Here is a 26,952-nt window from a genome sequence, read left to right as displayed (position 1 = left end):
TTGCTTCTGTCAGAGTTGCAAAGGGGTACATAACCTCAAAAAAGTAAAAATCCACAGCCATAATCTTTTTCCACTTCAGTGGTATTTCCCATAATCTGTGAGTGAATGTTGACTCTTTTCCTCTGTAACAGACTCTCATAGAGCCGAGACTGAGTGGCATTTGGGGTTTGCTTTCAGAAACTACGCGAGTATAGCATTGGTATTTTTCCAGGCACGGCATAAAACGGAACTTAATTCATTCACTTCCACATTGACACAAGGGGGAATGTTCCAATTCCTCGGCCGCTGAGAAAGGCAATGTCCCCCACCAGGCTTCACACAACCCTCTTCCACTTGATTATTATTTGAGTCTCACCCCTGGCCCTGGCTCCACACTGTGGGTCTATACCGTTTCCCTGAGTACACACAGTCTTAGACTTTTTGGGGCCAAAGAAAATAACCCTGTTCTGATAGTCGAAGGCAAGAACAGACTTCCTAAGCAGGTTGTTCATCTGCCAGAATTCCTGCTCACTATGCTTATTCTTGAACTCCAGATATCAATCACCATCTCTATAGGGTAGAGAAAAGGAACAGAAAATACAGACAGTCTCCTGTTATTTCATTTTGTTGAAAGCAAGTAGCACATTCAAGTGGAACATTTAGGAGTCGAGGTCTTTGCGAGCACTCATTCCTTCCCTGCCTCAGCAAATACAGATCGAGTGTCTGTGCACCAGACGCTTTCTAAGTGCTGAGGACACAGTAACGGACGAGACAAGCATGGTTCCCACCCTTCTGGAGCTTATGGACTAAGGCAGGAAAGAGCCATTGCAAGCAAATATACGTGTGTTGAGAGTTAGGACAACAATTATGAAGCACTACTGGGAACGTGGAAGCAAAGACCCAGTGTAATATCACCACGGTGAAGAGCAAGGAAGACATCCCTGCTGAAGTAACAGATAGGCTGAAGCCTGAGTAGAAATTGCTAAGGCCAGGGTGCATGGAAGGAGAAGAGATTAGGAGCCACTGAGTCTTGTGCAAAGGCCCTGAGGCCAAAACTAGTACAGCGTATTGGAGGAACTGGAAGAAAGCCTGCGTAGCCAGAACAGAACGTGGAGCCACAAATGGCTGGAAACAGGCTAGAGAAGAAATAAGGGCTCTGTATAGACAAAGCCTTGCATGTCATTGTGGGGACTTGGGTCCGAATCCTGACCCAGCAATGGGGAGTCATGGAAAAGTACTGTGAAGCATATGGGGCATGATTAGCTCTGAAAGGGTCTTTTTAATGTTTTATTTATTTATTTTTAAAGATTTTACTTTCAAGTAATCTCTATACCCAATGCGGGGCTTGAACCCACAACCCCGAGATCAAGAGTCGCGTGCTCCCCGACTGACCCAGCCTGATGCCCCTAGATCTGAGGTTTTAAAAGATCATTCTGACCACAGTGTGGAGAGTAGACCAGGGACGGGCAAGACCATGCATGAGAAACCAGTTTCAGAGGCCTTTCCAGTAGACCTGGGGAGAGATGCTGGGTGGTTTGAATCAGGGTGAAAGTGGTGGGCATGATGAGAAGTGGACTTCCTAAGAGAAAACGGGGAGCGTGAGCCCACAGACTTGATGGTGGGTTAGCTGTGGAGGTGAGGAGGAGGGAAGGATTAGTCCTCTAATCAATCATTCCTGCTCGTCTCCAAAGGAGTTCTAGACCCTCCTTCCCACCCTGCCTCCAGGAGATGGCTATCCAAGTGGACACTGCAGTGGGGGTGATTTAGCACGTCACATATCAATCTGAAAAGGAGCCACTGATTCTCGAGGCTCCAGTGACACTGGCCATTGTTATACACATTGCAGGAGCCACAGCTGTCCCCACTCGGAGCCTCTGTGTTGGTGATTCCACTACCTGGATCAGGCAGGCTCTCCTGGTGTTCCCACGGCTGGTCGTTCAGCTCTAACATGGTCTAACATCACCCCCAGTTGCTCGTGAACATGTCACCCTGCCTTCCCGTCTTCACAGCACTCGCCACTGTCTGAAGTAAACGTATTAATGCACTTGCCTACTTGTGGTTTGTCTGTATCTCCCCACGAGAAGGTAAATCCCATGATGACAGAAACCTTGCTATTCTTGTTTTATCGTGCCTAGCACAGTGCCTGGTGCACAGCAGGTCCTCAATAAAAAGAAGATGAATGAGTAAATGACTCCCCAGAGTCCCAAGGGCCCCCCGAGTGCCTTCTCCCTGGGCAACATAGACGTCCTTGGCTCTGGGCCTGGGCACAGACTGAGCGGCCCCTGTGCTCAGATTCCCCACGAGCCCTTTCAGACTCACTCTGAACCTCCGTCCGAACACAGGGCTCAGGTGAGTAACGGTTTTCCAAGAAACAGGATTCTCATGGGAGTTTCCTTTTATTCCCCAAAGCAGAAGAACTGCCAAGGCTGGTATTTTTCCAAACTCCACACTTTGGGGCACAAAGCAAACTCTATAGGACCCTGGGACAGAATTCCTTATTCACACACACGGCTAGAAGAGCTCACAAGCAAATATCACTTATGCTGCTGATTCGTTACTATTTCTTTTTCTGGTTTTCCCTACAGATCTCAGGGCCAAAGTCAACTGCATTTGTAGTTCATAGCTGGTTCTTTTTAACCCAGGGTATTAGACAGGATTCAGTCCTCCCAGCTAAAGGATTCAGTTCTCCCAGCTAAATTCCTTCTTGGAAAGGGCTCTTGATTCTTCTCTCTTGTTCTTCTAATTTTGTTTTCAACAAGATATTTCCTAACATGAAGATGGGGAATGCATTCAGCAGAGGGGAAAGAAACAGGACGTGGTGAGGCCCAGCCAGGCCCCTGCAGAGTCAATGCCGAGGGTCGAGTCAATGCCGAGTCACCATGAATGGTCAGTTCTCAGGGCCTGTGAGTCACTGGCTGTACGCATGGGGCTTCTGGTCCCTTCCACATGCCTGCAGTCTCCTCCCCAAGCCAGAAGGGAAATGACTAATCACAGACATCACTGTCCAGTGATGATTTCACCTGAAATCATAACATGGTACCTGTAGGAGAAGATGAGCTGTCATCCTACAAATCTTCTGTGTTGTCCTGGGGTTGAGTTGAGTTGGGACAAAAGATGGGATCCCACAACCGCTGGGTGGCGCTAGGTACCTCTCTTCCACCTGCCTGTCACAGCAATAGTGTCTAGGCTCACACGCTGGCAGATGAGCTGGGACGGCTTGTGGAATAGAGACCAAACTCTGTTCTAAAACTCTAATTCAGATGCTGGGATAGACTAGGGGATATTTTTCTCTTAGATATTGCCTTTCAGGAAATAGAGGCAAATGGAAAGATAAACTTTTGGGGGGGAATGGATAAAAATTCACTCTGAGGGATGTTTTGGTGGCCTCAGCTCAAGGTCACAGCAATGTCATCTGTAGGTGGGCTTGCCCTTCCTAAGCATTTTCATATGCTCTCCATCACTGCTGATCTGCACCCCCAAATGGTAATAGCAGTAATCTTTTATTGAATACTCACTGCGCGATGAGCCCTTGATATAGGTTATGTTATTTTATTCAGTTCCCATAAAAACCCCTTTAGGTGACTGTCTATTATTGTCTCTATTTTACGGATCAGGAAGCTGAAGAATCAGACATTAAGGGACTTGCCCAAGAACTGCCAGCCCATGAGTCCTGCATGGGGGACCAGCCCCTCAATGGATACCAGAAGCTCCACTCTCATCTGCTGCTAGCCTCTGTTCAGTGGAAGGATCAATTCATTCCATTTACTAAGCCAGGAAAAGTGTATTTGGTCAGCTTTTCTCTTTCCCCAGAAAGCCTTTCACCAACTATGTTTTGTAACGCTGGGTTAAGTACCACCCGAGCCTTAGTCTCTTGTCATCAGTGAGAGTCCTGGGCAGGACTGTCTCGAGTGTCTTCCCGGTCCAAAGTTCAGGATCTCATTCTGACCTATCACACAAAGCATCTCCTTCTCTCAAGGGGGGAAAAAAAATCTTATTAGGCTCTTTAGAACATACACCTGCAATTCTCCATAGACAGGTTCCTGCAGAATCCCCAGAGGAGGTTATTAAATAAGATCAACACTCTCCTGGGCAGGAGAGTATGAGAAGGTGGGCAGAAGAAAGCTGTTCTGCCAGGGTGCCTGAGTGGCCCAGTCGGTCAAGTGTCCGATTGCGGCTCAGGTCATGATATCATGGTTGGTGGGTTCAAGCCCCATGTGGGGCTCTGCGCTGACAGCACAGAGCCTGCTTGGGATTCTCTCTCTCTCTCTGTCCCTCCCCCATGCTCTCTCTCTCAAACTTAAAGAGAAAAGAAAGAAGAAACTGCTCTGCCCCGTTGGGAAGGTCTCACTGCCAGTTCAGCAGCCAGCTGTTTAGTCACAGCCACGCCAATTCCTGGATGCATGGGACTATGACAACCAGCCTGTGTAGCTGTGGAGGGAACCCCTAAGCCCTCAGACCCGCTGTCCGTTTGCCCTGCAGCAAAATGGAAGAGGGTTCCGCAGGCTGCAAGCCAGGGCCCACCCACCAAGGATGCTGCCCACCTGCCCGGGCCTGGGCCTTTCCTCAGCCATCATCCCATCATCCCTCACTGGACACATGGCCGACAATGCCAAGAAACTGGCGTCAGTGAGAGAAGGTCCCTGGCCCTCACTGCCTCCTTTGATAGTCACCTCACTTTCTGCCGTGGCCACTGCCTCCTGCTCCCGTGGCCCGATCCATGCTTCCTCTCACTCCCTGGGCTCCCCTCCTCCAGCTGCTCCAGCCCCCTCTCTATTCCTCATTCCTCACAGACCCCCACTGTTCCTCCACCTGAGAAAGCCCCTCCTCACACATCTCACTACCTTTCTGGTCTCAGCTCCAACGCCCCCCCCCCCCCCCCCCCCGAGAGGCCTTCCCTGGCCTCCCTTCCCTCTGTCGCTTCACTCGGTTTTATTTTCATCACCCTCACCATGGTTTGCAATGATTTTCTCCATGCATTTCACTGCCTGTCTCCCTGGCACTAAAATATAAAGTCTATGAAGGCAAGAACCCCCTCATCTTGTTCACGGTTGTGTTCCCACCACCTTGGATGGAGTAGTAGGTGCCCAATAAATGGAGGGAACTAACGTGTACAGATTCCTCACTCATAAGGTGGAGGAGATAATTTTGTCTCACAAGGCTTCTGTGAGGGGGAGAGATGACATATTTTCAGGGTTTGTCAAGACGAGGTCCCATTAATTGGAAGCTTTAAATTCATTCTTTGGGCATGGGAGAGAGGCGGTATAGACTGGCGGTGAGGCCTGCAGGCCCCAGAGTCTGAACTGGACCCTCACAGCTAATTAGCTTTTGGGCCTTCAGCAAATTATTTAACTTCTCTCGGCCACAGTTTCCTCGTCGGTAAAAGAGAGATAATAATAGTACTAACTCCCAGGGCGATTGTACGTATTACATGAAACGATCCATGAGAAGTACTCAGAGGAACCTGTAGCACGTATCACACCCTCGATAAATGTAAGCTATTACTGCGTAGCAGATACAAGAACGCATACCCTCTGTCCCACTCTCCCATTGCACACGATACAGCCTGCAAAGCACATGTACGTAAATCCTCTCATTCATGCCTCTAAAACCCTCCGAGGGCCAGGAATTACCTACCCGCTCTATTTTACAGCTGAAAAACCTGAGGCTCAGGACAGCTTGCCCGAGATCATACAGCTAGCCGGAGCAGAGGACAGAAAGCCTCCGATTCAGGACCCCAAAAGTCTCTTCCTAGCCCCACACCGTGCTTGCTTCCTCACCTGACCTACAGCCCTGGAATCTGAACACGTGGTCAGGCCCAGGCTGGGGAAAGCCTGCTATGCTCTTTGCGTATTCCTGCTCAAAATAAATAGAAGCCCTGGGCCTCTGCACACTCACTGAGGCCAACCGTGTCTCTCCCGAGCCGGCTCCCATGCAGGCGGGTTGAGGGTTTGGCAAAGCCACAAAGGCAGATGGGGACTGTGGCTTCTGCCACTAGAGCAGGGCCAAAGTTCTAGTGCTCTCCCAGCTTCAAGGCACATCAACATAGCCCAGCGTTTCTGGGGGTGGGTCAGAGCAGGGCACTGACAAGGTCACCGCAGGCTTTTTCAACTGCTTCCAGCTGGCACGGTGTGTCCGCTGAGCGTCAGGGTCTTTCCCGCGGATCAGGCAAGCCTAGCGGCCCCTCCTGCTCTCACTCCCTGCCCTGCCTCAGCCCCTGGCCCTCGTCTGCCCTTTCCAAGGTGCCCCGACTAGCCTTTGGCAGCTCTCCCTGCATCAGGGACAACTCAGGAAAGGGACTCTGTGCCTGAATCAGTCCAAGGAATCCAAGGGGCCGGGTGCAAATGACGTGAGGGGGAAAACAAACCGCACTTACCCAAAAGAAGCTGGCGCCCTGTTCAGTCTTTTCAACTCCCAGCGGGAGCAGATTTGTTGTGACTAATGCATCAGGCTTTAAATAGTTTCAAGCGGCATAGTGATTAGCCCAAGGCACAACGGAGGCAGGCGCAAAACGTCTCCAAAAGTGCAAAGTTTCCAAGAGAAAGGAAAGGCTGCCACTCTCAGAAAGCATTCACCTGCTGGCGGAAGCCCACCCAGTTCAAGTCCTTAATAAAGCAACAAGGCACAAGGAGCTGTGGCGATAAGGAAATCACACGGAACCAGGCGAGGGATTTTCGGTCGGATGCGGCCATCCTCCTCCTCACAAACCCTTCATGATTGTTCCTTGCCCACCATCTGCATTTCTCAGCATCACCTTCCAGGACCTTTATGAACCGGTCCTATACTGGGTTGAATGGTGTCTCATCAAAGCGTCATATCCACCTGAAACCTCAGAATGTGACCTTATTTGAAAATATGGTCTTTGCAGGTGTAATTAGTTGACATGAGTTCGCAATGGACTAGGGTGGGCTCTAAATCCAGTGACCGGTGTCCTCATAAGAAGGCCACGTGAAGACACAGCGACACACAGAGAAGAGAATGCCATGCGAAAACGAGGACAGAGATCAGAACTCTGCGTCTACATGCCAAGAATCGCTGGCAACCACCAGCAGCCGGGAGAGAGGCAGAAAGCAGATTCTCCTTCAGAAGGAAGGAACCTGGAGGAACCCTCTAGAAGGAACCAACTTCAGTAATGCCTTGATTTTGGACTCCGAGCCCCAAAATGATGAGCGAACACATCTATTGTTTGAAGACACCCTGGCATGGTATTTTTTTTTTTTTTTTTTATGGCAACCCTGGAACCTAGCACAGGTCCCAATCTACCTGTCTAACCCTGCTCCCATCCAAGTCACCTTCCTCACATTCCCTGTAGAAGAGGTGGCTGTTATACATTTAAAAAGTGACAGTGTTCAGGTCTCACCTTTGCCTTGTTGGCTGCTGTGTGACTTTGGGCAAAGCAATTAATTTCTCTTTTTTTTCAGTTGTCTTATGTATACCATGAAGATAACAGAAGGGTAGTTGTAGGAGGTTGAAGGAGAAAATGTGCATGTAACAAGAAGGAGACTCTATCAGCCACAGAATTTCTCTGGGGCTTGAAGGCATTATATTTGCTTGGAAAATTGAGCCAAATAAACCTCCTTGCAGGACGGTGGCTTCCAAGTGCTAAGATCAAGAAACTGAGGGGCTCTGTTGACTAACAGGATGCATTGGTAGTATATAAGTTGGGTGGTAAGAGTTGGCTGATGCAGTGTGAGAAAGGTGAAGTTCATAAGCAAGAATCGAGGAGATAAAAAGGGCCAGTAAGACGGAGACTGGGGGAAGGAGGGAGCAACACCCCTCCACACCATGGTGTGAGTAGGGAGTTTGGGGGGAACAGAAATATCTAATGGATATTTCCAGTTCTTTGTGGTGAAGTCTAAAATGTAAGCCCATTCCCACATCTCTTCTACAACATATGCAGTGAACTCTATACTGGGTACCAATGTCTTTATGATCATGGATTCCTTAGGCTTGAGTTTGGAGAGGTACTGAGTTTAGAGGCTGGGTTGTCATAGGAGTAAAGTGAGGAGAGCCCACACCGATCCGTGAGCAGGAGAACCAAGGGCTTGGGGGACATCTGGTTTACCCACACATGCAAGCAGGCAGCATATGGAGGGCACTTTGTGAACATTATACACGAATGCTTGCTTCAGCCTCGGTCCTCACCTTCCTGACCATAACTTACTCCTGCCTGCGCTTGGAATGACGTTTCCCTTTCCTGTACCACTTCTTTAGCTATTTGAATCCTACCCATCCGTCAAGAATCAGCTGCCTCCTGCCTGAAGCCTTCCCCCACCTTCCCAGCTGGAAAGGGACATCCTCTATCTCTTAGCTGTGGGCAGGGCGTATTCCCATACAACAGGTACTGTATTCTATCTGGAGTTAGAGTTAAGCAATAAAAAACAAGACAAAAAGTCACCCAGAGGCAGATTAAGGGAAGATGACCTCAGAATAAAGAGAAAGACCCAGGAGGGAGAGTGGGGAGGGGAGAAAGTGGGAGGAGCGGACACTGAAAAGCTCAAATGGCCAACTTCATTCACAGTCACTGTCTGGGGCTGGTGGCAGGTCCAGCAGGGGAAAGGTGATATCTTCAGCAGGCCTTTTTGTAAAGCTGAAACTCAAGCATTTCCCCTGACTGAGTGTCATTGCGAGGCACCGTGAAAACAGCTGCTGTGCTGGTAACTGGTTTCTTGGAAGCTCTCTACAGCCATGTGGACACAAATTACCAAAACTTCCCTCTGCCAAGCTTTCTCCTCATTCTTGCTCAGAGCAAATAAATACATCCACCATGGTCTGAAATGGCCCCTCAAAGGCGGGGCAGGTGAAATGCTCTGACCTACCCACAAAGAGCTCTGAGAAGGAGCTCTCCATGGGCCTGGAATGAGGAAATAAGTCCATCTACCTGTTCAGCGGGGAGAAAGGAGACAATGAGACCTGCTCCCCACCTACCCCTGCCCTCAGCACCTGTCCCGGGGCCCGGCTACTGAGCTGCTAGGAGCTGGGTATACAGGAACAAAAAAATACATGTTTGCTGTTCTCAGGAAGGTCTGATTCAGGAGGAGACAAACAAGCGGGCAACGGCAATGCAGTGTGAGTAGTAGTAGAAAGAGAGATTAGCCCATGGGTTAGGACAACCCAGGAATTACTGCCTGGGCTAAGCTGTGCCTTAAAGAGTGAAGAGGGATTATGTCTACAACTCACTACCACCACAAATCCACACGCTGGCTGTTAGATTCATCATCTTTTTAAATATTCAAATGTAAGGAAATGTATGACTTGGGGCAGCAGGAAGATCCTATGATAATCAGGTGAAGAAGCTTGGAAAGGGTTAGCCAAGTAGAGGGAGCAGAACATGCAAAGGTCCAGAGGCAAAGTCATGGTTGCCATATAGACACCACTGTTGTAAGGATATGTGGAGGATTCAGTGAAGCAGCTTTTATAACAACAGGAGAGGCTGGGTAGCATAAATATCAGACATTTATTTCCCACAGTTCTGGAGCCTGCGTGCCAGCACGGTGGGGGTCTTGGCGAGGGCTCTCCTCTTGGTTGATGGATGGCTGTTTTCTCACTGAATCCTCACATGGCGGAGAGAGCAAGCTCTGGTCCCTCCATCCCCTTATAAGGACACTAATGCTAACATGGGGCTCCCCCCTCATGACCTTATCTGAACCTAATCATCTCCAAAGGCCTCACTTCCTAATACGTTGAGGATTACGGCTTCAACGCATGAGTTGGGGGGGAGGGGGCGGGGGGGGGAGGGCACACACATTCAGTCCATAGATTGAGTTTGCAATAATTGACATTAATGACTATGAGAATAATCACTATCCGTTCCAAGAAATACCAATGAGAAAGTCTATCCCAGTATTAACAATCTAGAGTTGGAAACAGCCTATCTGCCCAACAGTCGGGGATGGGTGAAATAAATTACCTGCGAACAACTAAATACTCTCTAGCTAGTAAAAGCGACAGTGTGTAGCTTGGAGGGATGTCCATGAGGGATGCAGTTTTTTGTTTTTTTTTTTTCAACGTTTATTTATTTCTGGGACAGAGAGAGACAGAGCATGAACGGGGGAGGGGCAGAGAGAGAGGGAGACACAGAATCGGAAACAGGCTCCAGGCTCTGAGCCATCAGCCCAGAGCCCGACGTGGGGCTCGAACTCACGGACCGCGAGATCGTGACCTGGCTGAAGTTGGACGCTTAACCGACTGCGCCACCTAGGCGCCCCAGGGATGAAGTTTTTTAAACTGTAGGTCAGAAAAAACACAGATGTTAATCAGTTGGGAAAGAAGACTAGAAAAGCAAAACTGACCAAAATAGTCACAACGCTTACCTCGGAGGTATCATTAAAAGTAACTTTTAGCTATCCTTTTACCCTGTCCATATATTCTAAATTTTCTATGGTAAACATGTAAGATTTTTGAAATAAGAAAGGAAGGGATGGGTGTATGTGTGTGTGTGTGTGTGTGTGTGAGAGAGAGAGAGAGAGAGAGAGAGAGAGAGAGTTTATGTATTTACTGCCAGACGTGACCCAGACAATATGAGAAAGAGCTTCACTGTGACCCTGCAGGTCAGAATGACTGAAAAGGCGCTCAGCCCAGGGTCCCTGCAGCCACTCCCATTGTGGGCTGTTACCTGAGTCCTTTCACATTCTCTTCTCAAAGGTCATGTTCAATCAGCCCCAACCATGCTCCTTAAATAGCCAGTGTCAATGGCATAGCCACATTTACCTTCTAAGGTGGGAATGCCATTAGTTCTTGGAGTCAAAAGTTCCTTTTAAAAATGTGTCGGGGCGCCTGGGTGGCGCAGTCGGTTAAGCGTCCGACTTCAGCCAGGTCACGATCTCGCGGTCCGTGAGTTCGAGCCCCGCGTCGGGCTCTGGGCTGATGGCTCAGAGCCTGGAGCCTGTTTCCGATTCTGTGTCTCCCTCTCTCTCTGCCCCTCCCCCGTTCATGCTCTGTCTCTCTCTGTCCCAAAAATAAATAAACGTTGAAAAAAAAAATTTAAAAATGTGTAATAATTATTTGTCAGCAAATCAGCAATGATAGATGTGACTGTTGGCCTATTGGGCAGGTCGGGGGTGGGGGGGAAGTGTGAGGGGGTGGGGAGAAGAAGATAAAAGAAGCAGCTCCAGGGTAGACAGAAGGCAGCTGTAGTCTTTGAAGGGCCAGCGAAGTCAGAGAGCCAAGGAGAAGGCCCTTTGCCTTCACAAGTGAATATCTAGGCTGGCAGTTGACCACCTAAGGCACATCTAAGAAAGGCAGCAGGTAGGATTGAGTAACAGCTGAGACTGAGCACTTTATCCATCCGAGCCTGCCCTAGTCTACACTCTGAAGCTACAACGTGAGCCCGACACGGTTCTAACTTGCGTGGAGCTTACGTCCCCCCGGAGAGGAAGGCTTTGAAAAGCAAAGGCACGTGTGCCACGAAGATAGGCAACAATAAATACTACGAACATAAATGCCAGGGTGTGAATAGAGACCGACGCGCTGCTCTTTTGGATGGGTTGCTCGAGGAAGAGCACAGACAGGAGGGAGGTGAGGGAGCAAGTTCTGTGTTTCCCTGTGGAAAAGCATTTAAGGCCGTGGGCACAGCCACAAAGACCCTGAGGTTGAGTGTGTCCAGAAGACTTAAAAGCACAAGACCTCCTGTGACGTCTGGGAAACGCTCTGGGGGCACCTTCCCCCGCAACCGGGTGTGGGTTCTCGGCACGTGGGCATCTCACACCCTGCCACCATCCTACGTAATCAGACCCAAGGAAGCTGCTTTCTCTGTACCACCACCACCATCCACAGGGGGAATGAGTCCCCGAAAACCTGGCTTTGGTGACTGGCAGCACAGGGGGATGGCTAAGAGCTCAGGCTTTGAAGTCAGACGCCCGTGGGTATATGTCCAAGCTCTCTCACATCCCTGCTGTGGGCCCCTGAGCAAGCTGCTTAGCTTATACGAAGCCAAGGAGTGTGCTGATAACTTGGATCTTCTGGGGAAGAGGGTGCAGGAGATGGAGGAAAGCCTCGATTTGCAGCATTCGCCAATTCTGTGGTGTAAATACAGCCACGGTGGCTGATTTCAGCGAGCGACGTGCACCCACAGACTACAGAACTAGGAAGAGACAGGTACAGTTGGCTCTCAGGAGCCAGCACCCGCCAGCGCACATCACCTCAGTGATCACCTCAGTTTCCTCATCTTTAAAATGGATTTCACCTCATAGAGTAGTTGGTGAGAATGAGATGAGGTGTATATAAAAAGCACTTAGCACCATGCATCACACACAGTTAACACTCTATAAGTGGGAGCTATAATTCTTCTTTTTTAATTTTTCAATGTTTATTTTTGAGAGAGAGAGAGAGAGAGAGAGAGAGCATGAACGGGGGCGGGGGGCAGAGACAGAGGGAGACACAGAATCCGAAGCAGGCTCCAGGCTTGGAGCTTCAGCACAGAGCCTGATGTGGGGCTCGAACTCACAAACCGTGACATCATGACCTGAGCTGAAGTCGGACACTTAACCGCCTGAGCCACCCAGGTGCCCCGAGAGCTGTAATTCTTACTCAGTAAGGATGTTGAATTCTGGTCTGGCTCTTGTATGTAGAAATGAATCCTCAAAGGAAGGACAGCAGAGGGTGAACAGGAGGGGTGGGGGCCTTATTCTGGCCCTGTCTCTGCTTCCTGTGTGACTTTGGGCAAGTTGCTTCTCCTCTCTGTGCTTCAGTTCCTCTGAAGTGAGGGACAGAGCTAGTTATAAAGTTCCTTCCAGATTGGACATTCTGCAACTTCCTACTTCGGGGACTGTTCTAGAAGCACCACTGGAAAGAGTAGGTGCTTACGGGTTACCAGGGCATCATAAGGGTAGGATGGAACTCCCTGGATTCTCACCAGTATTCAAAGCTACCTGAACAGAGGTGGCAAATGGGTACAGAGTCTAGGACGGCAAGCCCGAGTGAGTTCTTTCCTGACAAAGACCAAAGAACTGTTTAAAAGGTCAAGAGGAAAACACCCAAAAGAGAGAGAGAGAGAGAGATACCTGACAGTGGGGAGAGAAAAAAGAGATCTGAGTGAGTACTTTGAGGATTAGTATGTTCTCAGAAAAATGCCTTTAATAAGCATTTTATTTATTTTTTTAACGTTTATTTATTTTGAGAGAGAGAGAGAAAGTGCACACGAGCGAACAGGGGAGACGCAGAAAGCGAGGGAGAGAGAGAATCCCAAGCAGGCTCCACACTGTCAGCACAGAGCCTGACGCGGGGCTTGAACTCACAAACTGTGAGATCATGCCCTGAGCCGAAATCAGGAGTCGGATGCTTAACCAACTGAGCCACCCAGGCGCCCCTAAAAAGCAATTTAGGAAGGAGGGCTATGTGTGCCAAACCTCGCACGTAAAGAGAGAAAAGAACTCGGGAAGGAGCTGCAAATAAGATGCTGGGTGAGAGGGGCACGGCAGAGGCACAGGGGAAAATGAAGGTGGGGACGATACGGCTCTAAGAGCACTGTCGCCAGGCACAGGCAGGGGAGCGAGAGGCTGGCTAGAGAAACAAAGTAACGCCAACCTCGTGGACTTGTACACCAAATCTGTACAGCTCAGTTCCTTGTGCCTCCAATGTCCTCATTAGAATCCCTTTGAAGTACATCAGACTATAATTTTCAGGAGTCAAGAACAAAGCTCCCTGTAGCCTTTGGCTCATTCGGACCATCAGTAGGAACAAAGTATCTGACACAGCTCCCTCAAAGCCACAGACATGAGGCAGGCCTGCCCGCCGATGACAAATGGCCCTGAAAGATTCTGTGGACTTTGCACTTTTCTTTATAAAAGTCTCTGGACTAGCCCACAGTTCTTCCCCCCGGGGGGGGGGGGGAACGAATGAATATCGAGTTTGAATGCTGCGATCCCAGCAATTGCTTTCACTGGCTATCATGGCTTGGAACTCAATTTTTCCTCCCAAATAAGTAGTTTTCTCAAGCAGCCTGAGAACTCACAGGTCTTCTCGTCATGACGAGTAGGTAAACTTAACTGAATTTCCATCTTGGTAATCCCTGCTCGAACATTTTTGGGTCAGACATTGTTCCCATAAGGAGCTTAATTCCGATGCCTTGACATCCAGGGAAATGAAAGGCGGAAGTCGGAACGCGTATTTCATTCTGACTGGAGCTAAACTCTGACAGGTAAGCTTAATTACTGCCTGCCTGCAGCTCCTAATCAAGCGGCTTCTGACGGAAAGAATAAAGTCATAATAACATGTGATGACATTCTAGTCAAACTGGGAACCAAGTCGCAGCAGCCGGTGACTGTAGTGGCAAAGCCAGACGCTCCAAGAGGTGGGGACAACACTGTGACAGGGATGCCTCCACCCACTCTCCCATCTCGGTGTCTTCATTTTAATGAGGACGCAAAGAGTCCCGGCCCTGTGGAGTCGGGAGCCATAAATGCTGTGTTAACTCTGTCTATAAACGATTATCAACCATAGCCTTTAAGCTTATTAAAAAGAAGCCGAGAAAGGAATCAATCATTGTCACAGGCTCAGCGTGAAGTTGCTTCTAAAAATAAGAGTCCATCTGAAATTCTAAGAGCATCTTACAGGCGGATGGCTACACAATCTGTTGGTAAAATGTAAGTGAGTAAAAAAAGAGACCTCAGAATGGTCCAGAAATGACACTGAGAGTTTAGAGTCTCTGGGTTTCAATGCTGTCGTTTGCCTGCCTTGTAGTTTGGTCCGGTTCTGCCCCGTCTTGGCCCGTCAGTATCTTCGATCTTGTTCGCACACACCTTTGTCTTTCAGCATCACCATCTGCCTTGGAAGCCTGGCTGAAAGACGCCTTCACTCTCTGCCAATCCTGCTTCTCCTGGGTCCGCACCTCTCTGCAGAAGTGGTACTCAGCCCTCCAGGGAGGATGAAAGTCATTGTCCACAAGCACTTCCCACAGACCCCCGAACTGCGTGTTTTACCCACATCATCAATTTAATACTCGCAGAAACGCTCCCTCACTTACTGGGTGTTTATTTGCCCGTACCCTGTGCCAGGCACCATGCCAGACAGCAGGCAGACCTACGGGAGCTTGTAGTATAAGCGTCATTATACCCCGTTTACAGGAGAGGAAACTGAGGCTCAGAAAGGGCTAATTAGGGGGAAGTAGCAGAGGTGTGACCCGAACCCAGCCTGAGTTGTTTCGCTCCAGCCGTCCAGGTATGTTTCTTTTTCCTGCCCCCAGACTCCTCAAAAATGGGGCCTGGGTCTCTTGTGTTTGGCTGTCTTTCTTATGGATGCTCACTGACCAGGGCTGGCTTAACTGAACTCTGCAACCCTTAGCTAGCCATCTGTAAAATGCAGGTAAGTGAGTCTGCCTCACCGTCCCCTGCGGCTGATGTGAGACCCCAGGGCACACACGGGCATCTGGAGGGGCCTCTGAACAAGTCAGGGGAAGCAAATGTACCTTGGACGCCCTGTGCTCCACAAGAAACACGATCTCCCTGGTACCACCATTCCACTGGTCAGCACTGCCTGGGCCAGAGAGCTCCCTCCTCCACAGCTGAGCCAACCCCACAAAGGCTCCAGAAGGTCCCGTCCCTTGCCTGACAGATCCCACAAGTGCTGCACGCAACGGCCCACGAGCTTAGGCTTCCTGGGCTACGCACAACCTCCCCGGTGCCCAGTCAGTGCGCCCTGGGGGGCTCCCAGGGCTCCATCTGAGCAGAGAGTTCTTGGTTTCCAGATAGGATCACTGGCTCCTTCCTGGAAGGGGAATAACTGCCCAGGGAAAGTGTTATGTGAATCGTCTACACCAGCTCGGCTTGATTTGGTTTCAAGAAAACACACAGCCTGAAACCAGATCAACACCACTGCCTGGAGACATTCAGGGAGACACAAAGGGGGCCAGGGATGGGACAAAAGTTGACTCGCTTTTGTCACAAGACAGTTCAAGCATGGAGGTTCAGTTCTTACCCCAGGTTCTGTTCACCTCTGGCCATTTAGTGGGTTTGTTTTATTCAGCCCTTTCTGACTGCCATCCTGTCTGAGAATGGCACAGTCAGTGTGATAGGAGGTGATTAACTTGAGTCCTCTGTGCTGTGTGACCTTAGACTATGGACTCAACCTCTCTGAGCCTTAAGTTTCACATCTATAAACTGGGTATAATTATTCCTACCCCAAAGCATTACTGGAAGGTAAAATAACATGCGTGATGTCAGTAAGTGTTCGATACAAGGTAGACAATAATGATAATAATCACAGTGGCTTTTTTTTAAGAGGGGATGCAATGATGAGAGCCCAGCTTTACCAAGCTTAACCTGCGGCCCCTGCCAGTCAGGGGTACAGATTGTGGGGAGCATCCTGGAAGGTGGATATGACCGACACTGCGCATAGGGCAACAGAATGGGAATGGAAGCAGGATTCCTAGAAGAGAAATGGAGGGGGCATGTGGCAAAGGGGTTAGATGAACCAGAAGAATGCGGGAATCTGATGAAATATGACTAACAAGGAAATAAATCCATTTCTAATTTCTCCATCCACAACTACTTATTAAATCCACCTTCTTTTGATTAATCCTCCTTCCATGCCCTTACACCATCCTCCTAGTTAACGACAGCAACCACGCTCCATAAATAAAAAGTGCAATCGAGAGGTAATTAATGCTGAGCCATCTAATTCTGAATTTCAAATCATGCTCTACTTACATTAAAATAAGATTGCAGGCATGTGTGACAATCAATTTTCCTCTAGTTTTAAAAAAAACATACACACGCAAACTGAAGTTTCGTTATTTAGGGAGAGATTTGGGAGGCATGGCTGCAATTGGCTTCCATATGTCACCCAAATATGTGGAGCTTCACTTGTGTGCCTGTCAGGAGGTGGCACTGTCTTCTGTAAAGCTGCACACTTGAGGATGTTCAAAGGACAAAGATGTATCATAGTCTCTGGGCTAAACGAGGCCAGGAGAGCTGGCCGTGCGGGAGGGTGTGAAGCGGGCCAAGGCTGGGGTTTCTGTTATTCTCTCTCTTACCAACTCTATGTCTTGGACAAAACACTTCTCTATTCTCTGTCTCACTGTCTCCATTTCCTAATCTGTAAAATGGGCTGTGTTTTAAGATAACCATGTTGGTAAGACACTCTGGAAACTGCAATTTTCTGCTGCTGTTAGTGGTTATTAACAGCCTTGACCTGGTCCAAAGGTTGCCCAGTGCTCTATGTGGTGGCCAGCTATACTCAGGTGGCCTGAATTTCATACCTTTCCAGTGTCCAAGCCAGGGTGAAGGAGGAAGACAACAGGTAGCGAAGCAGGTGCATGGAGGGCTAACCTGGGGAACAAGTCTAGGGCTACAAGATCCATTAGGCACAGTGCTTAGGGCCCATGATATTTACAGAGCCCATGGAAATGTTTTTATTTTTTTTTATAATCAGAAGAAAAAAATGAATATAATCCAGCTTGGATTATACTTTTTATATACCTATGCAGTCATTAAATAAACATATATATATATATATATATATATATATATATATATATTTTTTTTTTTTTTTTTTTTTTTTTTAATGGAGGAAGGGGAAGGCAGAAGAGCCAAGGGCTCATGAAAGTCATAACGTGGCCCTGACCAAGGCCATCGCTAATGAATGCAGCAGGCTTTCCTTGCTACCACTCCCAGAGCCCAGATTTGTTCCTCTGGGACTGATGTCTGTTCCTAGACATCTGTGTCCTCTGGAGACAGCGCCAGGAATGCCAAGAGGCAATGCCAATTCCAGGTCAAGGAATGAGTGAAAATTCCTGACAGCATGGCAGGTTGGAAGGGGAGAGTCCTGAAGGGGGAAGTGGGGAGTGGTCCCTCGGTGCCTCTGGAATCATGCCTTCTAAACCGGTGTCCAACTTCACTACTGAACTGACTCATTTTCCAGGTGGAGATACTTTCTCCCCTCACTGTTGGTGGGAGTATAACCTGGTACAAACTTTCCGGAGAGCCATTTGGCAGTATTTAGCAACATCTGAGAAGTCTGTACTTTGACCCAACAATTCTGCTTCCAGGAATCCATCTCACAGTTTTTCCTGTGCAACTGTGCAAAGATAAAGGTATAATGAACACGATGTTCATGACGGTAAAAACCCAGAACAGCCAAAATGTCCACCAGGAGGGCAATAACCAATAAACTGCATATAGCCGACAACCGTATAAGAGACCGTAATACAGAAGTTAAAAAGAGGTCATGTGATCACTGTGTCAAGAGATGGTGAAGAGTGAAAAAAGACCTCTGTAGGATGTGAATATGGAGAGATTCCAAATGGGGGAGGAAAGACGTATTCGAATATGCTTGTTTTGTACAAAAATTTCGGGAATGATGAACAAGTAACTAATCACAGAGGCGATGGCTAGGAGAGAGTAGGGATGAGGTTGGCTGGGACGGCCAGGCCTTGCCAGGAAGAGGCTGGCAGAGATGCATTTTGTTTTTAATTTTTTAACGTTTATTTATTTATTTATTTATTTATTTTTCAACATTTATTTATTTTTTTGGGACAGAGAGAGACAGAACATGAACGGGGGAGGGGCAGAGAGAGAGGGAGACACAGAATCGGAAACAGGCTCCAGGCTCTGAGCCATCAGCCCAGAGCCCGACGCGGGGCTCGAACTCACGGACCGCGAGATCGTGACCTGGCTGAAGTCGGACGCTTAACCGACTGTGCCACCCAGGCACCCCGGCGTTTATTTATTTTTGAGAGAGACAGAGACAGAGCATGAGCGGAGGAGGGGCAGAGAGAGAAGGAGACACAGAATCCGAAGCAGGCTCCAGGCTCTGAGCTGTCAGCACAGAGCCCGACACGGGGCTTGAACTCACAGACTGTGAGATCATGACCTGAGCTGAAGTCAGACGCTTAACCGACTCAGCCACTCAGGCGCCCCAGCAGAGACACATTTCAAGGGGTCTCTGGCAAAGTGTGTTATTGGGATCCTCTCCTCTGCTCAGTGAAGCCTGGGACTCACCCCCTAGTTTAGGCCTTCATTCCAGGTCTCTTTCTGGAATGTCCTGCATTCTCAGATGGCATAAAGATAAGCAAGGGAAAAGTCTGAGCTGAAAACCAAGCTCTGACTTCACTGAGTGGATAGTGGCAGCCTCAGTTGCTTCATCTGTAATAGGGAAACAATGCCCTCACCCTTAAAGCACTGCTTTGAGGAAGAAATGAGACATATCTAAACATTCAGCACAATGTCTAGCACATAGTAGGTACTCAGTAAACACCAACTGCCTATGAAGCCAGTGGAAGGGAGGGGATGCTATGAGCAAGGGAGCACATCGCAATGGGAAGAGGACCCTTAGGGGCTGAGGATGGGGACCTGACCTCAACCCTCCACTGCTACTGGGGCGAACACACACTCCAGGTTTCCCGGGCTGGATCAATCCAGACAGCTGCCCTAGCAGGACAGCGAAGAGCCTCTGGGATGCCTGTCTGACCCAGGGCCCTTTGCCCATCAGCAGGAAGGGATGAGCTAGTACTTCATGACCAGGCCCAGATACCACTGCATTCCCGGGGCTGGAGAAGCAGCCTGGGGCTGAGACCAGCCCTTCTCTGCGGCCTCATCTTGGAATGCTGGGTCCCTCATTCAGACTCAGAATTTTGTCCTTGGGGGAAACCCAGGCACAAGCTCCATGCCCAGAGCCGAGAACTGTAGGCACTACTCATTCTCTACCTGAAGCTGCCTTTGGGTAAGCAGGCTACAGGCAAGGCCCAGGAGGAGAAAGGGCCTGGGCACACGGCCAGGCCTGGAGACCTCGGTGTGCCTCTCACCCTAAAGATATGCTGGGCCAGCAAAGAGGGAGGACCCACATCCAGTCCTGTTCCTGCCTCCCTGCTGGGCCTAGGCGGTCCGTGGTCCCTCCCAACAGGGTCAGGGGAGAGGCTAGTTCAGGAGCAATCTATCTCGTAACCACTACCTATCTAGTAGATAGTTTGCAGCTATCTCGTAACCACCACCTCTCCCACCTCTCCCACTTGTAAGCTTCTTGGAAGTTTATGAAGTCCTTCACAGGAGCCTCACAACGGCCTTGTGCGTAGATGTGGATTTTTATCACATTCTAGGTAAGAAACAGGCTCCTAAAAGTTCAGTCGTTTGTCTGAAATCCCAATTAGGGGAGTGGAAGACGAACCTAGGTCACATGACCCCTCTCACAGGGCTCCTTCTCCTAAACCTCACCGTTTGACCCTCTGGATCTCAGCTTCGTCCCCCCGTACTGTGAGCAGGTTGAATTAGGCTTTACTTCCCAGGATGTCGCGAGCTCAATTGCCGTAACGATACTGCAGAAGTCCCTATGCATGTGTTGCTGCAAAACGCCACCAGGTGGCAATAGCAGCCACAGCTTCCCAGGGCAGCCGGCAGGGTGCAGGGGAACATGGGTTTGTCGGCCACCCACAAGGTTCAGTGCTCCAGAGCTATAGCTTCTACTCCACACATGGATGCATCTGGACAAGAGCAGAGGCGGCTTCTTGATTTCCTGCCTGTCTGGGCACCAAGGCCGAAAGATGGCTGCTCTCTCACTCTCGAGAGACACGCAGGGCTGACACCAGGCCAGGCCCCAGTGTCCCAAGCATCTGCACAGGCACCCAGCAGAGCAAGGCTGTGTCAACTGTCAGCCGTCAGGCCCTGCCTGGTGCACCTCACATGGAGGATAGCACGCAGTTCCTGGACCCTCACTCACACCACACACACACTTGCCAATCCTAGACCTGTGTGATGGCCACTTGGGAAATGAATTCTGTGTGCAGAGCACCTGTCTGTCGGGCAATGCCTATGCGCCAACCCCGTGTTAAATGCCTTGCACTTACCTCCTTCACTTCTCACGAGAAATCTATGAGGCAGGTGCTGCTAAGACCCATGTTTTACAGATGAGGAACAGAGGCTCAAAGACGGTAAGTAACCTGCCCAGAGTCATCTGAGGTAGGAAGGGGTAAGTCAGAATTTGACCCTATGTCCACATGACTCCTGAGCTCATGCTCTTCCTGAGCTCTTGGTTGGGCTGGACTATAAGGTGCTCGGGTGGGGTAAGTGGGAGAAGACAAACCAAGGGGAGGGCGTGCCACCCAGGAAAGGGCCTTGATTCCAAGCTTTGAAAATGGTGCCACCAGCATCTAACCCTCTCCTGATCTCTTGCCACACAGTCTGATATCCCTTGTACCAGCCCAGCAGGCCGCTGTTGGAGAGAGCACGGCGCCAAGGTCAGGAAGCATGGGCTCTGGGCCAGACTGCCTGGGTTACTAGCTAGGTGACCCTGAACGTGACCCTGAGCTCTTTGCATCGGCTTCCTAATCCTAATCCTAAATGTGATCATGATAGGAAGAGCGTTCACCCTGCAGGCTTTTTGTAAAGTTCAAAGGAGATGAGATATATAACGTGCTCTTAACACTCCCTAGATATACAGTAAGTGCTCAATAAGCACTTGCTCCTATTAATGACTGGTCTAACAAAGCAAGTTTTGTCTATGGCTTGGTTCTCTGGTCATGCTCCTCCCCTCCACATCTTCCAGAACATCAGTGACTCTCCTTCCCCAAATGCCATCTGTGTTTTCCGACCTCTGTGCCTCTGTCCATCATGTTCTCTATACCTGGAGTGCCATTTCCCCTACTTCTTTTGAATAAACCCCTCCGAACTTCAAGGCCCACCACAAATGAGTACAGTCTGCCTTTAATTAGTTCTTTATGAATGAGTTGTATTGTCCCCAGATGCATGCAGGCACCACTCCCAGAATCTCCCACAGAACATTGGTCATAGTAGGTGCTTCCCAAAAGTGCACAGTGCAAATAACACCTTGTCAAGGGCTGAACGGCTGCAAGGCCTGCCTGCTTGGAGCCCTGACAAATATGAGAGAACTTTCCTCTGCCTCCCTAAGGACAGGATAAAGCATTTCCCTCTCCATTGTCCCCTTCAGATGTACTATGAACCTTGAATTCATGTAAGCTGAACTTTGAGCACAAAAGCAAAACCTAAGGCCCCAGAAGTTCTTCAGTCCTCTAAAGTCTGGAAAGACTTTAGACCTTCTTCCCTCTGTTTTTTAAGTTTATTTATTTATTGACAGAAAAAGGTAGGGGGAGAATGAGTGGGGGTAGGGGCAGAGAGAGAGAGAGAGAGAGAGAGAGAGAATCCCAAGCAGGCTCCACGCTGTCAGTGCAAGAGCCTGACCCAGGGCTCTATCTTATGAACGTGAGATCATGACCTGAGATGAAATCAAGAGTCGGCTGCTTAACTGACTGAGCCACCCAGGAGCCCCAGATCTGTGTACATTTCTAAGTACGCCGTACCTTCTGGTATTAGCTGTGCGTTCTCCCCAGCTATTGCCTCTTCTCCCGACAGGTACCAATGTGTGGTCCAGGGCACGGAACCTAAATGGCCAAGCTCTAAGGGGGTTCTGGGCTCCAGAATACGGCTCTGCACTGCTATAGGCAGCCAGACATTATGGCAGCAGAAGCCTTCCACCTGCGGTGGTTAAAACAGCTTCAAAGAACCGTCGTAAAGCCCACGCGCTAAAACCTATGTGACCTCCACTGTGGGGAAGAGACTCACCACAGTGGCCAGGAACCCCCTCCCTGGTGTCCCCTAACAAGCAAGCCCCATCTGCCAACTTCGCCCACCACATCAAGAGGCAGGATATCAGGTTTAGGTGTCCACGTCAGCTGTGAGCACCTTCTCCCCGCTTGAAAACTCACCCACAAGTTCCCCATTAGGAAAAGCCATCGTCCACTTATCATGGTCTCCACACTTCCTCCAGACCCAAGTAGATGGGGTTGTCTTTTCATCTCCTAGATGGGCCTCTCCCACATCTGTCACCCACATTTAAGATCTACATCTCTGAAACTGGAAATCCAGCCCGGACAAGGCTGACAGGCTCTGGATGGCTCTTCAGCAGACACACACCTAGGGGCCCCTGTTCTCTTCCTGGGCCTAGACCACACGGCAAGGAAAACATAACTGGTACCCAAACCTTTTTTAGCCCTTTTTATCCCCCATGAATTTCTGTATTATACATTCTGACCTTCCCAAACATCAGAGTGCATCGAACAGAAGTTTACCTTTTCTTCATGGCCCAACAAGCATCAAAACCATCATTAATCACTCTACGGACTGATCAGACTGTGGATTTTTGGGTCCCCTCTTCCTTTGCTATCAAGTTGTGGGAGGTTTTGCTGTGCACATTGAATGGGCTGTCAGAGCACCTACTTAGCCCTCCTAATCAGCTGCTTTGGGTCTGCTTAGGTCTGAGAAATCAGATTATCACCAGTAATACCCACAACTCACTGGGCACTATACGGGGGACAGCCTTCTTGCTAAGTGCTTTCTTTCCATAAGCAATTTCACTGGACCCTCCCAAGCACGCTGCATGGTAGAAACTCTTATCCCCAATTTTCAGATAAGAAAACCAAGTGTAGAGTTTAAGCATCTTGCATAGGAAGGAGCAAGAGGGTTCTCGAATCCAGTCTCTGACTCCAAATTCTGTGATCATAACATACCACTTTCCACCATGCTACTCTGCTTTGAATTATCTACTGGACAGCTGGCCCCATTCCTCCCTCTTTTTTCCCTCCCCTCCTCCTTGAAATGATATGATTCATGCATATTTCCCCCCACCTGGCTGTAAGGCCCATGAAAACATGAATTCTGTCCTTCTTGTTCATCCTGCACTGCCCTCTCCCTCCAAACACTGGACTGAACACATAGACGATGTTTAATAAACAGAATGACTTCCTTCTTCCTTTCTTTCCTTCATATTGTCTTGTCTCTGTGCTCACTATTGCCCTTAAAATCAGGCTCTGGACTGCCTTCCTAGAAATTTCAGTCTCCTTCCAGTGGCTGGGGGTGGCTAGGGTGCCCCCACTCTGACCTGGAATCGTGGGGGGCCCTGTCCCCAGTTCTCCCTTCAGGACCTCCACTGAACATCCACCTGCTCGTGGTGTCAAGCAGATGCCCCAAGGAGCTCCAGCAATTACTCCAATGTTGTTGCCTTGGGCTCTATGGCCGGGCCTCTCAATTCCAGAAGCACAAGCGTTTGCTCCTCCTGGCTGGACTAGAGCTCCTTCATGCGACGGTGCAAGGTCAGCCTGTCCAAATGGTGCTGGCACATTGACTTTTGGTGAGAAACTTTTTTTCATATAGATAGGAATCCCTCAAAAATACTTGTTGGGGACCCTAAATATCCTAGGAAAGCTGGGTCTATGCTCTCCCCACAGGAAGACCACACCAATATGTTTATACTGATGAAATCTGATGAAAAAGAACACGAAGGGAAGCTGTAATCAACCTCCAGAACGGCAGAGTTGGGGGACAAGAGGTCTTGAGAGTCTGGGCTTTGGAGGGGGCAGACATTAAGTTCGAATCCCAGCTCTGCCATTGGCCAGCTGAGTGACATCGGGCAAGTTCCATCCTACCTTCCTGTGGAGTCAAGTGTAAGCACTTTGGTGTAGGAGCTTTGTGATAGGCTTTTGAAAAATTTATTTTATTTTATTTGAGAGGGAGAGAGAGAGAGAGAGAGAGAGTGCGTGAGAGCAGGGGAAGGGGAGAAGGAGAGAGAGAATCTCAAGCAGGATCCATGCTCAGCACAGAGCGTGACTTGGGGCTTGATCCCGTGACCCTGGGATCATGACCTGAGTCGCAATCAAGAGCAGGACACCCAAACCAACTAAGCCACCTAGGCAGCCCTGTGATGGTTTTTCTAAAAGTCCCAAATCTTTCCAAATTATAGTCAACCCTTGAAAAACAACATGGGTTTGAACTGCGTGAGTCCACTTAATACGTGGACTTTTTTTTTTTTTTTTTGATAAATACAATACTGTAAATATATTTTCTCTTCCTTACGATTTTCTTAGTAACATTTTCTTTTATTTGGCTTACTTTAAGAATACAGTATATAGTACATGTGATATACAAAGTATGTGCTAATCAACTATTTAGGTAATTGATAAGGCTTCTGGTCACAGTAGGCTATTAGTAAAGTCTTTGGGGGAGTCAAAGTTATACGTGGATTTTCAACTGTTCAGAGTGTGGGTGCTCCTAAACCCTACATTGATCACTGTGCTCGCATTTTGTGATCTGACTCCAGATGGCTGGGAAGGCAGGCTGGCAAAGTGATTATGAGTGTGGACACCTGGTCCAAACCTCGGCTCTGCCACCAGTTAGTTCTCTGATTTTTAGCAAGGAAATTATACAGAGTAACTCTCAGTTATCCCTTCTGTGAAATGGATATAATTGTAATTTCCTTATAATCTTATTATGAACAAGACATGAGAAATCTTATTTTAAAAAATCAACTCATGGTAGGCACTCAACAAATTATGGTTATTGGGGGCGCCTGGGTGGCTCGGTCAGCTAAGCGTCCTTTTCTCAATTTCTGCTCAGGTCCTGATCTCACGGTTCATGGGTTCTAGCCCTGTGTCAGGTTCTGTGCTGGCTGTGTGGAGCCTGCTTGGAACTCTCTGTCTCTTCCTCTCTTTGTGCCCCTTCCCTGCTCACACTAGCTGTCTCTGTCTCTCAGAATAAATAAACATTAAAAAAAAAAAACCACAAAAAACAAAAACAAATTATGGCTACTGGATTTGAAACTGACCTTCAAATCAATCAAGATTTTGTTTAGCACACACCTAGCACAGTTGGCTAGGCGCCCCAGGAGATCCAGACCTAAAGAGCAGATACTCCCTGAGAAGGATTAGAATATTTCCCTGGGTATTTAATGCTGATACGTGTTCTCAGTAAAGCTCAGTGAAGGCTTTGCTCTTGTCTTTTTACCTTCCACTTCAGCAAAGCTCCAGAGCCTGGCATGGCCGAAGGTCCTCCTAATTGTGCCCTGTGTCCACCAGTCCCGGAACTCAACGAGAAGTGGCTTAGAAGGCAGACTGACAGTGAGTAGCTCCAGTTTTCCTAAAAGGAAGCTATTTTTAATCCTAGCAGCAGTGGAAACTGCATATATTAACATAATCTCAACCTCACCAACTACTTCGTTTTTCATTTTTTAAAAACAGGCTTCATGATCAAAAGCCATGCCCAGTTTGTGTCTAGAGCTGGTTGATATAAAGAGAGAGAGCTATGTGGTCACTGCTGCACCCTACGAATGGACAACCTGTTTTAAATGGCACCTCCCCTCCCCCCGTGGACCTCGCTCCGTCCCTTGAGCTGCCTTGGGCCAAAGTCTCTTTGGAAAGACACTGGGTTCCCAAAGGCTGATGCTGGTGGTCGGACAGGTGCTGGCAGGTCGGGCTGATGTTGCCCCCAGGCTGGGCAGATGGCATCGCATAGGCAGGTGGCACCCTGCACTCAACCTCCTCCCCCCAACCCCCACCGCCACAATGTCAGCCTCCCAGCCTCCATTTGTTCTCCCATCCGTGCAGGTTATTTTTACCACGGGGGAAAAAAAAGTGATGCTATTTCTCTGCATTTTACCCTGAAACGAGTCACACCAGCTCCCTCGAAAAAGCACCCAACAGATGGCTCTGGTCCCCTGTGCTCAGAGAAACAGCAAACCTCCCGGGCTGTTGGCAGGTTATTAAAATTTCATGCATCGTGCAGAAGTAATGGCTTGAAACTCCTTTGCCTAGAATGGCAGGGAGGTTAGGAGCTTGATCGTGCCTCTGATTTTGGCTATACAACTCCAAGCACATGCAAGCGATCTGGCTTTGCTGCGCCTCTGTTTCCTCCCGTGCAAAATGAGAGTAACAACAACGTTTATTTTACGGGATGGCCGCGAGGATTAAATTAATCAAGCCGGTGCCTGGCACTTAGTTGGTGCTCTGTAAGTAATAGCTAGAACTAATATTACCTCTGATGTAAATCTTGGTGGAGCTGGAAAAGAATTCTACGAGGCCCCATCTAGGATTCCAGGGGTGAGGGCTGCTCCCAGAGCAACATTAACCCCGGAAACCCATGTATCTAGCAGAGAGAGCCAGGGAGGGCGGATAAGGGCCCAGGCTGAGCTCACTGCCACCCAGCAACAGTAGCACTGAGCTGCTAGGTACAGTTGCTAGTCACAACGCCCATGGAGAAGGCTTGG

The 26,952-nt window shown here is 49.0% G+C and overlaps 1 protein-coding gene across 25 annotated transcripts in view; it reads right to left on the bottom strand.

Moving 5' to 3' along the window:
• Nucleotides 1–26,952, bottom strand: part of NAV2 (neuron navigator 2) — a 740,939-nt gene that overhangs the window by 345,402 nt on the left and 368,585 nt on the right. The gene's annotated exons all lie outside the window — the stretch shown is intronic.

Source organism: Leopardus geoffroyi, chromosome D1, assembly GCF_018350155.1.
Source record: "Leopardus geoffroyi isolate Oge1 chromosome D1, O.geoffroyi_Oge1_pat1.0, whole genome shotgun sequence".
In the NCBI taxonomy this organism is placed as follows: domain Eukaryota; kingdom Metazoa; phylum Chordata; class Mammalia; order Carnivora; family Felidae; genus Leopardus; species Leopardus geoffroyi.
This window is presented reverse-complemented; position numbering and strand designations above follow the sequence as displayed.